Source organism: Hyperolius riggenbachi, chromosome 1, assembly GCF_040937935.1.
Source record: "Hyperolius riggenbachi isolate aHypRig1 chromosome 1, aHypRig1.pri, whole genome shotgun sequence".
Classification (NCBI taxonomy): Eukaryota; Metazoa; Chordata; class Amphibia; order Anura; family Hyperoliidae; genus Hyperolius; species Hyperolius riggenbachi.
Genome location: NC_090646.1, coordinates 659377185 through 659389795, shown reverse-complemented (window position 1 = coordinate 659389795; position 12611 = coordinate 659377185). Strand labels below are relative to the sequence as shown.

Below are 12611 nucleotides of genomic sequence, written 5' to 3'. Positions count from 1 at the left end.
TTTAGTCTAGAGAAAAGACGCCTTAGAGGAGATCTAATTAACATGTATAAATACATCAGAGGGCAATATAATAGCTTGGCGGATGAGATTTTTGTCTTTTACAAAAGACTAGAGGACATGATCTGCGCATGAAGGAAAAAAGTTTTAGCCCTTTATTTAGGAAAAGGTTCCTCACAGTAAGAGTAATTGAAATGTGGAATGTATATTGCCACAGGAAGTCGTTATGGCAAATTCTGTATCTGCATTTAAAGGGGGCTTAGATGCTTTCCCTGCATTGAAATACACCCATGGCATTCATTACTAGGTAATGCCCAGTGATGTTGATCCAGGGATTTTATCTGATTGCCATCTGGAGTCAGGAAGGAATTTTTTTCCCTTTTGGGGCTAATTAGACCATGCCTTGTAAGGGTTTTTCTCCTTCCTCTGGATCAACAGGGATATGTGAGGGAGCAGGCTGGTGTTGTACTTTGTTCTCTGGTTGAACTTGTCTTTTTTTTACCCAAATAACGATATAATTCTCCAATTCTGTATGTTGAATTAAACACAAACATGGATAAACCTTGCAAAATTAAGCAATTCAATTTTTTTTTAATAAAAATCCTCTCTTTTCCTGATCATAATACTGTTTAATAAAGTCTGCAGATACTGCAAATAAATTGCAAGTTGAGGCATTATAAGGTCAGGTCACATTATAAACAGCTACAACAGTCATAGAAACAGAAATAACAGTATCACTGTCAGGTGTAATAAAGTTATAAAGCTCTTCTCACCTGCTGGGTAAATGGACCTGCTGAGCACTCTGGACCCCTCCTGGACTCTGAAGCTGCAGATCAGCCACTGCAGGCTTTTTATCTGCTTACTACAGTCCCCAGTCCTGCCCATTTCTCAGTTCTGGTTAAATGGACAGGCTGTCCTCCCTCCAGTCATGGCCTGGTTTCTTGCCAATACTTCTCAGCCTCATAATCACAATTCACTCACTGTTCCTGCATCTTACGCCGAGGTTTAAGTGTGAGTTACCTAATCCCGGCAGGCGAGGAAGGGTGCAGGAGCGAGCCTGAGAGATGTCAGAAGGGTGTTAGGACTTCTTCACACTATGAGCGCTTTGAGATTTTTTAAAGGGAACCTAAAATGAGAGGGATATGGATGTTTCCTTTTAAACAATACCATTTGCTTGGCAGTCCTGCTGATCTCTTTGGCTGCAGTAGTGGCATGCAGCTATTCCAGTCTGACTTCAGTCAGAACTAGAGATGGCATGAACTTCCGCTGAAGGTTCGGTTCTCGCGAACTTTCGCGAACCGCAATAGACTTCAATGGGGAGGCGAACTTTGAAAACTAGAAACACTTATGCTGGCCACAAAAGTGATGGAAACGATGTTTTAAGGGGTCTAACACCTGGAGGGGGGCATGGCGGAGTGGGATGGACGCCAAAAGTCCAGGAAAAAAATCTGGATTTGACGCAAAGCAGCGTTTTAAGGGCAGAAATCACATTGAATGCTAAATTGCAGGACTAAAGTGCTTTAAAACTTCTTGTATGGGTATACATCAATCAGTGTGTGTAATGAGAGTACTGCTTCACACTGACGCACCAAACTCACTGTGTAACGCACCACAAGCTGCTGTTTGTGTAGTGACGGCCGTGCTGGACTGGTGCGCACCGTGACGAGAGTGTAGACCATGGCGGTTTCCCAGGCCATATGGTCGCCGGGCTGTGGTAGCTCAATGATAGAACAACAGTGACTGTCCAGCTGATCAAATTTGGTCTGTCCACAATGAAGCAACGACCTTATTATCTTCTTGTATGTAGGTAGGCATAGTTAGGTGCCCCAGCAGTTAGCTAGGCATAGGTAGGAGTCCCAGTATAGGTAGATAGGCATAGGTAGGTGCCCTAGTATAGGTAGGTAGGCATAGGTAGGTGCCCTAGTATAGGTAGGTAGGCATAGGTAGGTGTCCCAGTATAGGTAGATAGGTAGGTGCCCCAATAGTTAGCTAGGCATAGGTAGGAGTCCCAGTATAGGTAGGTAGGCATAAGTAGGTGCCCTAGTATAGGTAGGTAGGCATAGGTAAGTGCCCTAGTATAGGTAGGTAGGCATAGGTAGGTGTCCCAGTATAGGTAGATAGGTAGGTGCCCCAATAGTTAGCTAGGCATAGATAGGAGTCCCAGTATAGGTAGGTAGGCATAGGTAGGTGTCCCAGTATAGGTAGATAGGCATAGGTAGGTGCCCCAGTAGTTAGCTAGGCATAGGTAGGAGACACAGTATAGGTAGGTAGGCATAGGTAGGTGTCCCAGTATAGGTAGATAGGCATAGGTAGGAGTCCCAGTATAGGTAGGTAGGCATAGGTAGGTGCCTCAGTAGTTAGCTAGGCATAGATAGGGGTCCCAGTATAGGTAGGCATAGGTAGGTGTCCCAGTATAGGTAGATAGGCATAGGTAGGTGCCCCAGTAGTTAGCTACTCATAGGTAGGAGTCCCAGTATAGGTAGGTAGGCATAGGTAGGTGTCCCAGTATAGGTAGATAGGCATAGGTAGGTGCCCCAGTAGTTAGCTAGGCATAGGTAGGAGACCCAGTATAGGTAGGTAGGTAGGTGCCCTAGTATAGGTAGGTAGGCATAGGTAGGTGCCCTAGTATAGTTAGGTAGGTAGGCATAGGTAGGTGTCCCCATATAGATAAGTAGGTGCCCCAGTAGTTAGGTAAGCATAGGTAGGTGTCCCAGTATAGATAGTTAGGCTGGCACATTAATAGCAATTACCAAGGTCCAGCTGCAACAGATAGGGCTGTATAATGTCATTGTCAGTGGGCCAGTGGCGGACATTCGGCCGTGCAGGCCGTGCCGCCGCACGAGAGCCCCTGAAGTTCCGTTGCTTCAGGGGCCCATTAAGTATTTTTTTTTTTATATACATATATATATTTTTTTTTTCCTGGGGGGCCCCGACTCCTATCCTCCCTCCCTCCCTCACCTCGGGGGGCCCCCCTCCCGGTATGCGCGGCGGGAGAGCGGCAAATACAGGATGTCTCCGGGGCTCCAGGCAGGCGCTAGAGGCTCAGCGGCCGCTTTGTCTCCGATGTCTCCAACTCTATATACGGCTCGCTACTAAACCAGGAAGTAGCGAGCAGTATACAGAGTTGGAGACATATTGGAGACCAAGCGGCTGAGCCTCTAGCGCCTGCCTGGAGCCCCGAAGACTTCCTGTATTTGCCGCTCTCCCGCCGCGCATACCGGGAGGGGGGCCCTCCGAGGTGAAAAAGGGGGGGAGGATAGGAGTCGGGCCCCCCACCCGGATAGCTACCCACCTACCCGGCTACCTGCCTACCTACCTACCCACCCGGCTACCTAGCCACCTACCCACCCACACCCGGCTACCTACCCACCCGGCTACCTACCCACCCACCAGGCTTCCTACCTACCTACCCACCCGACTACCTAACCACCCACCCGGCTACCTACCCACCCGGCTACCTACCCACCCGGCTACCTACCTACCTACCCACCTGGCTACCTACCTAACCACCCACCCGGCTACCTACCTACCGGGCTATCCACCCACCCACCCACCCACCAGGCTACCTACCCACCCACCAGGCTACCTACCCACCCGGGCTGGCCTACCCACCCACCAGGCTACCTACCCACCCACCAGGCTACCTACCCACCAGGCTACCTACCCACCCAGCTACCCAGCCACCCACCCAGCTACCTACCTACCCACCCGGCTACCTACCCACCCGGCTAAGGGCTACCTACCCACCCACCCACCAGGCTACCTACCCACCAACCCACCAGGCTACCTACCCACCCGGATAAGGGCTACCTACCCACCCACCCACCAGGCTACCTACCTACCCACCCACCAGGCTACCTACCCACCCACCAGGCTACCTACCCACCCGGCTACCCACCCACCAGGCTACCTACCCACCCAGCTAGGCATAGGTAGGAGACCCAGTATAGGTAGGTAGGTAGGTAGGTGCCCTAGTATAGGTAGGTAGGCATAGGTAGGTGCCCTAGTATAGTTAGGTAGGTAGGCATAGGTAGGTGTCCCCGTATAGATAAGTAGGTGCCCCAGTAGTTAGGTAAGCATAGGTAGGTGTCCCAGTATAGATAGTTAGGCTGGCACATTAATAGCAATTACCAAGGTCCAGCTGCAACAGATAGGGCTGTATAATGTCATTGTCAGTGGGCCAGTGGCGGACATTCGGCCGTGCAGGCCGTGCCGCCGCACGAGAGCCCCTGAAGTTCCGTTGCTTCAGGGGCCCATTAAGTATTTTTTTTTTATATACATATATATATTTTTTTTTCCCTGGGGGGCCCCGACTCCTATCCTCCCTCCCTCCCTCCCTCACCTCGGGGGGCCCCCCTCCCGGTATGTGCGGCGGGAGAGCGGCAAATACAGGATGTCTCCGGGGCTCCAGGCAGGCGCTAGAGGCTCAGCGGCCGCTTGGTCTCCGATGTCTCCAACTCTATATACGGCTCGCTACTAAACCAGGAAGTAGCGAGCAGTATACAGAGTTGGAGACATATTGGAGACCAAGCGGCTGAGCCTCTAGCGCCTGCCTGGAGCCCCGAAGACTTCCTGTATTTGCCGCTCTCCCGCCGCGCATACCGGGAGGGGGGCCCTCCGAGGTGAAAAAGGGGGGGAGGATAGGAGTCGGGCCCCCCACCCGGATAGCTACCCACCTACCCGGCTACCTGCCTACCTACCTACCCACCTGGCTACCTAGCCACCTACCCACCCGCACCCGGCTACCTACCCACCCGGCTACCTACCCACCCACCAGGCTTCCTACCTACCTACCCACCCGACTACCTAACCACCCACCCGGCTACCTACCCACCCGGCTACCTACCCACCCGGCTACCTACCTACCTACCCACCTGGCTACCTACCTAACCACCCACCCGGCTACCTACCTACCGGGCTAGTTACCAACCCACCCACCAGGCTACCCACCCACCAGGCTGCCTACCTACCTATCAACCCACCCACCCACCCACCAGGATACCTACCTACCTACCTACCTACCTACCTACCGGGCTAGTTACCAACCCACCCACCAGGCTACCTACCCACCTGGCTACCTACCCACCAGGCTACCTACCTACCCACCCACCAGGCTACCTACCTACCCACCCGGCTACCTACCCACCCACCAGGCTACCTACCCACCCAGCTACCTACCTACCTACCCACCCGGCTACCTACCTACCTACCCACCCGGCTACCTACCTAACCACCCACCACCCGGCTACCTACCTACCGGGCTAGTTACCAACCCACCTACCAGGCTACCTACCCACCCGGCTACCCACCCACCAGGCTGCCTACCTACCTACCCACCCACCCACCAGGCTACCTACCTACCTACCGGGCTAGTTACCAATCCACCCACCAGGCTACCTACCCACCTGGCTACCTACCCACCAGGCTACCCACCCACCCACCCACCAGGCTACCTACCCACCCACCAGGCTACCTACCCACCCACCCACCCACCAGGCTACCTACCCACCCGGGCTGGCCTACCCACCCACCAGGCTACCTACCCACCCACCAGGCTACCTACCCACCCACCAGGCTACCTACCCACCCAGCTACCCAGCCACCCACCCGGCTACCTACCTACCCACCCACCAGGCTACCTACCCACCCGGCTAAGGGCTACCTACCCACCCACCCACCAGGCTACCTACCCACCAACCCACCAGGCTACCTACCCACCCGGATAAGGGCTACCTACCCACCCACCCACCAGGCTACCTACCTACCCACCCACCAGGCTACCTACCCACCCACCAGGCTACCTACCCACCCGGCTACCCACCCACCAGGCTACCTACCCACCCAGCTAACCAGCCACCCACCCGGGTACCTACCCACCCAGCTAAGGGCTACCTACCTACCCCAACCCACCAGGCTACCTACCTACCTACCCACCCACCAGGCCACCTATCCACCCAACCACCCATGGGAGCTGCGCGCCGGATGGAGGCTGGGACAGGAGGTCTGCTGCTGCAGGTGAGTAAATGTTTTTGCTTTTTTATTTATATTAGCAGGTGTATGTTCTGGGCAGGTCTGCCACATGATTGCATGTATTTTCTGCGCAAATCTGCCGACATGATTGCATGTATTTTCTGGGCATATCTGCCGACTTGATTGCACGTATTTTCTGGGCATACCTGCCGACTTGATTGCACGTATTTTCTGGGCATATCTGCCGACTTGATTGCACGTATTTTCTGGGCATATCTGCCGACATGATTGCACGTATTTTCTGGGCATATCTGCCGACATGATTGCACGTATTTTCTGGGCATATCTGTCGACATGATTGCACGTATTTTCTGGGCATATCTGCCGACATGATTGCACGGATTTTCTGGGCATATCTGCCGACATGATTGCACGTATTTTCTGGGCATATCTGCCGACATGATGTTTATTTTCTTGAGAAAATCTGCACAATTATGTGATTTTTCTGGGGAAAGGGTCACCAAAACTTGGGCCCACTGTCTTTGCGTTGCACTTTTCAAGGCAACCTGAGGTGAGAATAATCTTGAGGCTGCCATATTTCTCTCCTTTTAAGCAATACCAGTTGCCTGGCTGCCGTGCTGGTCCTCTGCCTCTTATTCTTTCAACCATAGACCCTGAACAAGCATGCAGCAGGTCAGGGGTTTCTGACAATATTGTCAGAACTGAGAAGATTAGCTGTATGCTTGTTGCTGGTGTAATTCAGTTTATTACTGCAGCCAAATAGATCAGCAGGGCCACCAGGCAACTAGTATTGTTTAAAAGGAAATAAACCCTCACCCCGGGTTCGCTTTAAATTACAGTTAGCTCCGCCCTCATCTGGTCATTGCCACGCCCATTTTTTGCCGCGCCGCTACGCGCCGCAGGTTCTGTCCACACCTATGTTGTTGTAGCCACACCCATTTTTTGACGCGGTGCGCTTGGCACGCCGCAGGTCGTAGGGGCCCACAATTGCAATTTTGCACAGGGGCCCACTGCTGGCTGTGTCCGCCACTGCAGTGAGCAACACACAAAAAAAAAACCACATCAGGAGAACATTAGCTCTCAAAAGAGCTGTTGAGGGGTACTGTTTTAGCAATAACAATCAGCCAGGAGCAAGCTAACAAGCCTACAAGAGCCTAACTAATCTTTCCCTATGAGAGTCTGCCAGCAGCTGTCCCTTCACTAAGTAATGCAGGCACATGAGTGAGTGTAAAGCCCGGGCTGCCTGCCTTTTATATGGGGGGGGGGGGGGGGGGGGGTCCAGGAGGGAGTGTAGCCTAATTGGCTACAATGTGCCTGCTGACTGTGATGTAGAGGGTCAAAGTTGACCCTAATGGAGCATTATGGGGGTGAATCGAACTTCCGCAAAAGTTTGCGTTTGCTGGTGAACGCGAACCACCAAAAGTTCGCCTGGAACCGTTCAGTCAGGAAGTGAACTCTTTCACCTGGAAATGAATAAATACATTAGGGCCTTTTTCCACTGCACAGCTGAATTGCAAACTTGCAAATTGCTAGTGATTTTTTAAATCGCTAGGGTTGCTACTTTACCATAGAAATCATGAGAACTATTTTCCACTAGTTATTCGATTTGAAAATTGCAAATTGCAATCGCTTTCTAGAGTGATTTTAAGAGTGATAATGCAATGCAAATGATTAATCGCAATTGCAATCGCATCACAAAATTAATGAAAAATCGCAATCGCTGGCTTTCATGATTGCGATTGCTAGTGGAAAAGGGCCCTACAGTGATTTTCCAGGCGGTTTTTTGAGCGATTTGCGATTTTCTATATATAAAAGCGCTCACAAAATCGCTCAGCGCTTGCGATTTATAACTTGTACAAAGCCTCAGGGCCCTTTCACACGGGTAGTTGGACTGTGCTCAGCAAGCAGTTGCCAAGCAGCAGTGAGCAGTTAGTAGGCAGCAGTGAGCAGTTACCAGGCAGCAGCAAGCAGTTGTTAGAGTTCGACAAGCTTTTCACTGCCTAGTATCAACTGCCCGTGTGAAAGGCACAGAGGTGAAGCTGGAGTCTTGGAACGCTTACAGAGGCTGCACAGGTGAATTGGCCAGGTGTCACTTTGTCCCTTATCCAGGCATTTGTAACACTCCGCACAACAACTGCTCACTTTGTTAGAGCTGTACAGAGGCTGCCATTGCTATTAGCTTTTTTTTTTTTTAATGGCAAATGCCAGCCTGACATGCTGAACTTCAAAGGTGAACTGTAAAGTTTAAAGGAAAAGAAAAAGGTACTCCGCAAAGAGGAGGGAAGGCTCTGGTTCACTTTGAGGCTTCCTGTTCTTTTCTGCATCCCGTTATTCCACTGCTGGGCCCCTGTTCCATCCAGGGTTGTGTCCTCCTCCCTTTAAATACTGGCACATATGAATTATACATGCCTTGTGGCTAGTTAGATGCAGTTCAGCATTGATTATGCGTGAGTAGCCCCAGAACCTGCGTAACTTAGATGTGTCGATATTTAACAGGATGAGGTGGCAACCCTGGTTCCATCCTTCAACTATATGTTGCAGATACATTTGGATCTCCTTGGAAGGACACGGAAGTACTTGGGTCTCTTGAGTACTTTCGAAGATGCATTAATGAAAGTAAGTTTGTTTTAATAGCAAAACTAAGGCTTAAAGGGACACTTAAAGAGGAACTCCAGTGAAAATAATGTAATAAAAAAAGTGCTTCATTTTTACAATAATTATGTATACATGATTTAGTCAGTGTTTGCTCATTGTAAAATCTTTCCTCTCCCAGATTCACATTCTGACTTGTATTACATGGTGACATTGTTACTGTGGGCAGATTATGGAGCTGTTTCTAGCTGGTCTGGCTTTAACAGACAGCTATTTCCTGTCTGAACATTGTTACATTGTGACAGTTTGCCCAGAGTACCGTACGGTACCAGAGCCTCTTGTGGGAGGGGTTTCAGCACAAAATCAGTCATACAGCGCCCCCTGATGGTCTGTTTGTGAAAATCATTATTTTTCTCATGTAAAAGTGGGTATCAGCTACTGATTGGGATAAAGTTCAATTCTTGGTCGGAGTTTCTCTTTAAGGCCCGGTTCACACTTGCGGTTCTCTGCCAAACGGACCGGATGACCTGACCGGATCCGGTGTGCATCAGGATGCGATCCGGATCCGTTTGGCAAAAGAGAGTAGAAATAAAATAAAAATGTTGGGGTCTGGGAGGTCAGCAGAAGGTGGACCTGTGGAATCAGGCCCTCCGCTGTTTAGCACTCACCTCCACCTCCGACATACTGCCAACATCTCCAGCACGTTAAACGTCACTGCTGCTCCACTCCAAAATGCTTGCCCATGTGTCCCCATCCAAAATCGCCGCTACAATACGCATAGGAAGTGGGGTAGAACATCCGGATTTTATAGCCAGTGTGTTGTGCGCTCTCCGGTTCTCATTGGTTTGTATTGGCCGGATGGTGCAGTCCGGCTCCGCTCCGGATACGTCTGCCGGAGGAGCCGGACCAAAAAATAGCGCATGTTGGGTCTTACGCCGGAGTCCGGATCCGGTCCGGATCCGGTCCGGACGAAACGGACGCATGTGAACGGACGCATAGACTTTCATTGTTATGCCGTGCGTCCGTTCCGTCCGTTCCGCATGCGGTCCGGCTCCGGCACGGCGATTCCGGACGGTGACCGCTAATGTGAACCGGGCCTAAGTCAAACAAAAAAAATGAGTTTTACTCACCTGGGGCTTCCAATAGCCAGCTGCAGCTGTCCGGTGCCCTCGCCGTCTCCCTCCGATCCTCCTGGCCCCGCCGGCAGCCACTTCCTGTTTCGGTGACAGGAGCTGACGGGCTGGGGACGCGAGTGATTCTTCGCGTTCCTGGCCACAATAGCGCCATCTATGCTGCTATAGCATATATCATATACCATATAGCAGCATAGAGGGTACTAATGTGTCTGGGAACACGAAGAATCACTCGCGTCCCCAGCCTGTCAGCTCCTGTCACCGAAACAGGAAGTGGGTGCTGGCGGGGCCAGGAGGATCGGAGGAAGACAGCGAGGGCACCGGACAGCTGCAGGGGGCTATTGGAAGCCCTAGGTGAGTAAAACTCTTTTTTTTTGTTTGACTTAAAGAGGAACATAACCCTGCATTTCAACTTTGCTCTAAAACATTATTTACAGCATATTATATGCAAAAAGCATTTTTTTTTTTACTAGACCAGCATTGGAAGGGTTAAACACAGAGGTTTTAAGTTCTTGCAGACGTTCAGATAGTTACATTCTATTTAGTTATATGTATATATTTAGAAATGTTACACACTCTTTGGCTGTCCTCCAACTCCTTCTCAGTGAGAGAGATGAGTCACAATAAACACTTAGATACATTTATGTAAACAAAAAGTATCTAACTCAAGTTCGGATGCGTCTGCAGAAATCTCCAGGGACTTTAAAGCCCTGTGTAACCCTTCCAATGCTGGTCTAGTAAAAAAAAAAAATGCTGGTTGCATATAATATACTGTAAATAATGTTTTAGAGCAAAGTTGAAATGCAGGGCTATATTCCGCTTTAAGTGTCCCTTTAAAGGTCACCTGACCTGACCTGAGAAGTATATGGAGGCTGCCATATGTATTTCCTTTTAAACAATACTACCTGGCAGTCCTGCTGATCTCTTTGGCTGCAGTGGTGTCTGAACCACACACCTGAAACAAGCATGCAGCTAATCCAGTCAGACTTCAGTCAGAAACGTCCATTCTGCAAAGATATCATAGCTCCCAACGGTTCCTGTTTTGGAGGGACAGTCCCTCTTTTGGATCCCTGTCCGTCTGTCCCTCTTTCCTCCTCATTTGTCCCTCTTTCAGGACTTTGTCCCTCTTTCTATGTAAACATATATATTTCTCTACTAAAAAATGTGTTTGATTGACTCAAAACTTTATTCCCAACCTTTAATTTGATATATTACTAATTTTAAAATGTTAATATGAAGGAAAATGAACCAGGATAGAAAGTACCAGCGATGTTTGAATTATAAAACAACATATTTTTCGTATGAAATCTTTATAGTATGCGTGATAAGGGGTGTGATGGGGGCGTGATCAGGGGTGTGGCAGGTGCGTGGCTTACGTGTCTCATCTCAAAAAGTTGGGAGATATGTAGCTTATTTCGTTTGTTCCTGTGATTATAACAACTGTAGGCTCATCTAAAAGACAAAAGGAGACCAGGAGCCCAATGGTGCAGAATCGTGTAAGATTCAGAAAAGCGAAATGCTAAGGATGGATATACTCACAATGGTGGGTTGAAAATCCTTGCAACCACCGTCAGAGCAGGCAGGGAATTCACCGTCCCCGCTCGGTTTTCCAGGTCTGTAGCAGGAACGGGTCGGTCGCACCCTGAATGTTCTTTAGGACAAACTAAAAAACTATCACCTCTAAAGAGCTGTGACTAGACATTCAAAACAGGGGTGGAGATGCCCAATGCATGAAAGATAGGCTAATAAGTTGTTAAACTTATAAACAGAGAGGTAATCTTACCTCTCTTGAATAATTTGGGCCAGTTTATTAAAAAAGGTATTTTATTGACATAAAATTTACAATAATATGTGCTCTTATAACAGACCCTTTTTTTTTTCAATAAACTGGTCCATATTCTTCATGAGAGGTAAGATGACCTCGCTGTTTATAAGATGAACAGTTTATTAGCCTATCTTTTATACACTGGGCACCTCCACCCGTTTTAAAGAGAATCTGTACTCTAATATTTTTACAGCAAAAAGCATACCATTCTATTCATTATGTTCTCCTGGGCCCCTCTGTGCTGTTTCTGCCACTCCCTGCTACAATCCTGGCTTGTAATTTTTAGCAGTTTTAGGCAGTGTTTACAAACAAACTAACCCAGGGCCGGGCCGAGGCATAGGCTAGAGAGGCTCCAGCCTCAGGGCGCAGAGTAGGAGGGGGCGCACAATTCATTCAGCTGTCATTCCTAATTGTGTTTGAAGCAGAAAGAAATAAGAAAAGGGGATACATAGCAGTGATTGCAAGCCAGATAACTAGATATTAAGGTGTTGGGGAGGTTGTGGGCCCTGTGGCCTTCTTAGTCTAATAGCAATCAGTGTGTGACAGCTGGGGTGGGAGGGATGGAGGGGCGCACTTTGGTGTCTCAGCCTTGGGTGCTGGAGGACCTTGTCCCAGCTCTGAACTAACCAGCTTGTGATAGGCTCACATAAGCAGAGTGTGTGAGTCATACAGAGCCTGCAGGGGGCCTGCAGAGGGTGTGTATCGCTTCTATCTAATCACAAGCAGCCCTGCACATTACACACATTCAAGCCTTAGCCCCGCCGACAGAAAGAAACAGATTAGATCATATAACAGAGATAACACAGCCACTGTGCAATTAGGAAAGGCTGCAGTAAGCCAGAGCACATTAGAACAGGTATAGGAACCTACAGGATAGAAGAAATAAGGCTGAAAATTTTGTTACAGAGTCTCTTTAAGTGTCTGATCAGCATGCTTGTTCACAGTCAATTAATCTCAGAAGCTCACTATTTTCTTCTTACAATGATTTATTCCAGTTCCGACTAGATCTAGTCAGACTTGTCTCTCAGGAAGCTGAAAGTCTTCGTTCACACATAAATCTTTCGTCCCAGTCC

The 12611-nt window shown here is 49.3% G+C and overlaps 1 protein-coding gene across 2 annotated transcripts in view; it reads right to left on the bottom strand.

Moving 5' to 3' along the window:
- The window catches only part of SLC14A1 (solute carrier family 14 member 1 (Kidd blood group)), a 62664-nt gene extending 61857 nt beyond the window's left edge, over positions 1–807 (bottom strand). The window contains exon 1 of one of the 2 annotated variants that reach the window (XM_068252131.1): positions 771–807. The gene's annotated coding sequence lies outside the window, so the exon portion shown is untranslated. The remainder of the gene's footprint in view (positions 1–770) is intronic. The other variant, XM_068252121.1, reaches the window with a different exon arrangement.
- Positions 808–12611: the final 11804 nt, after the last annotated feature.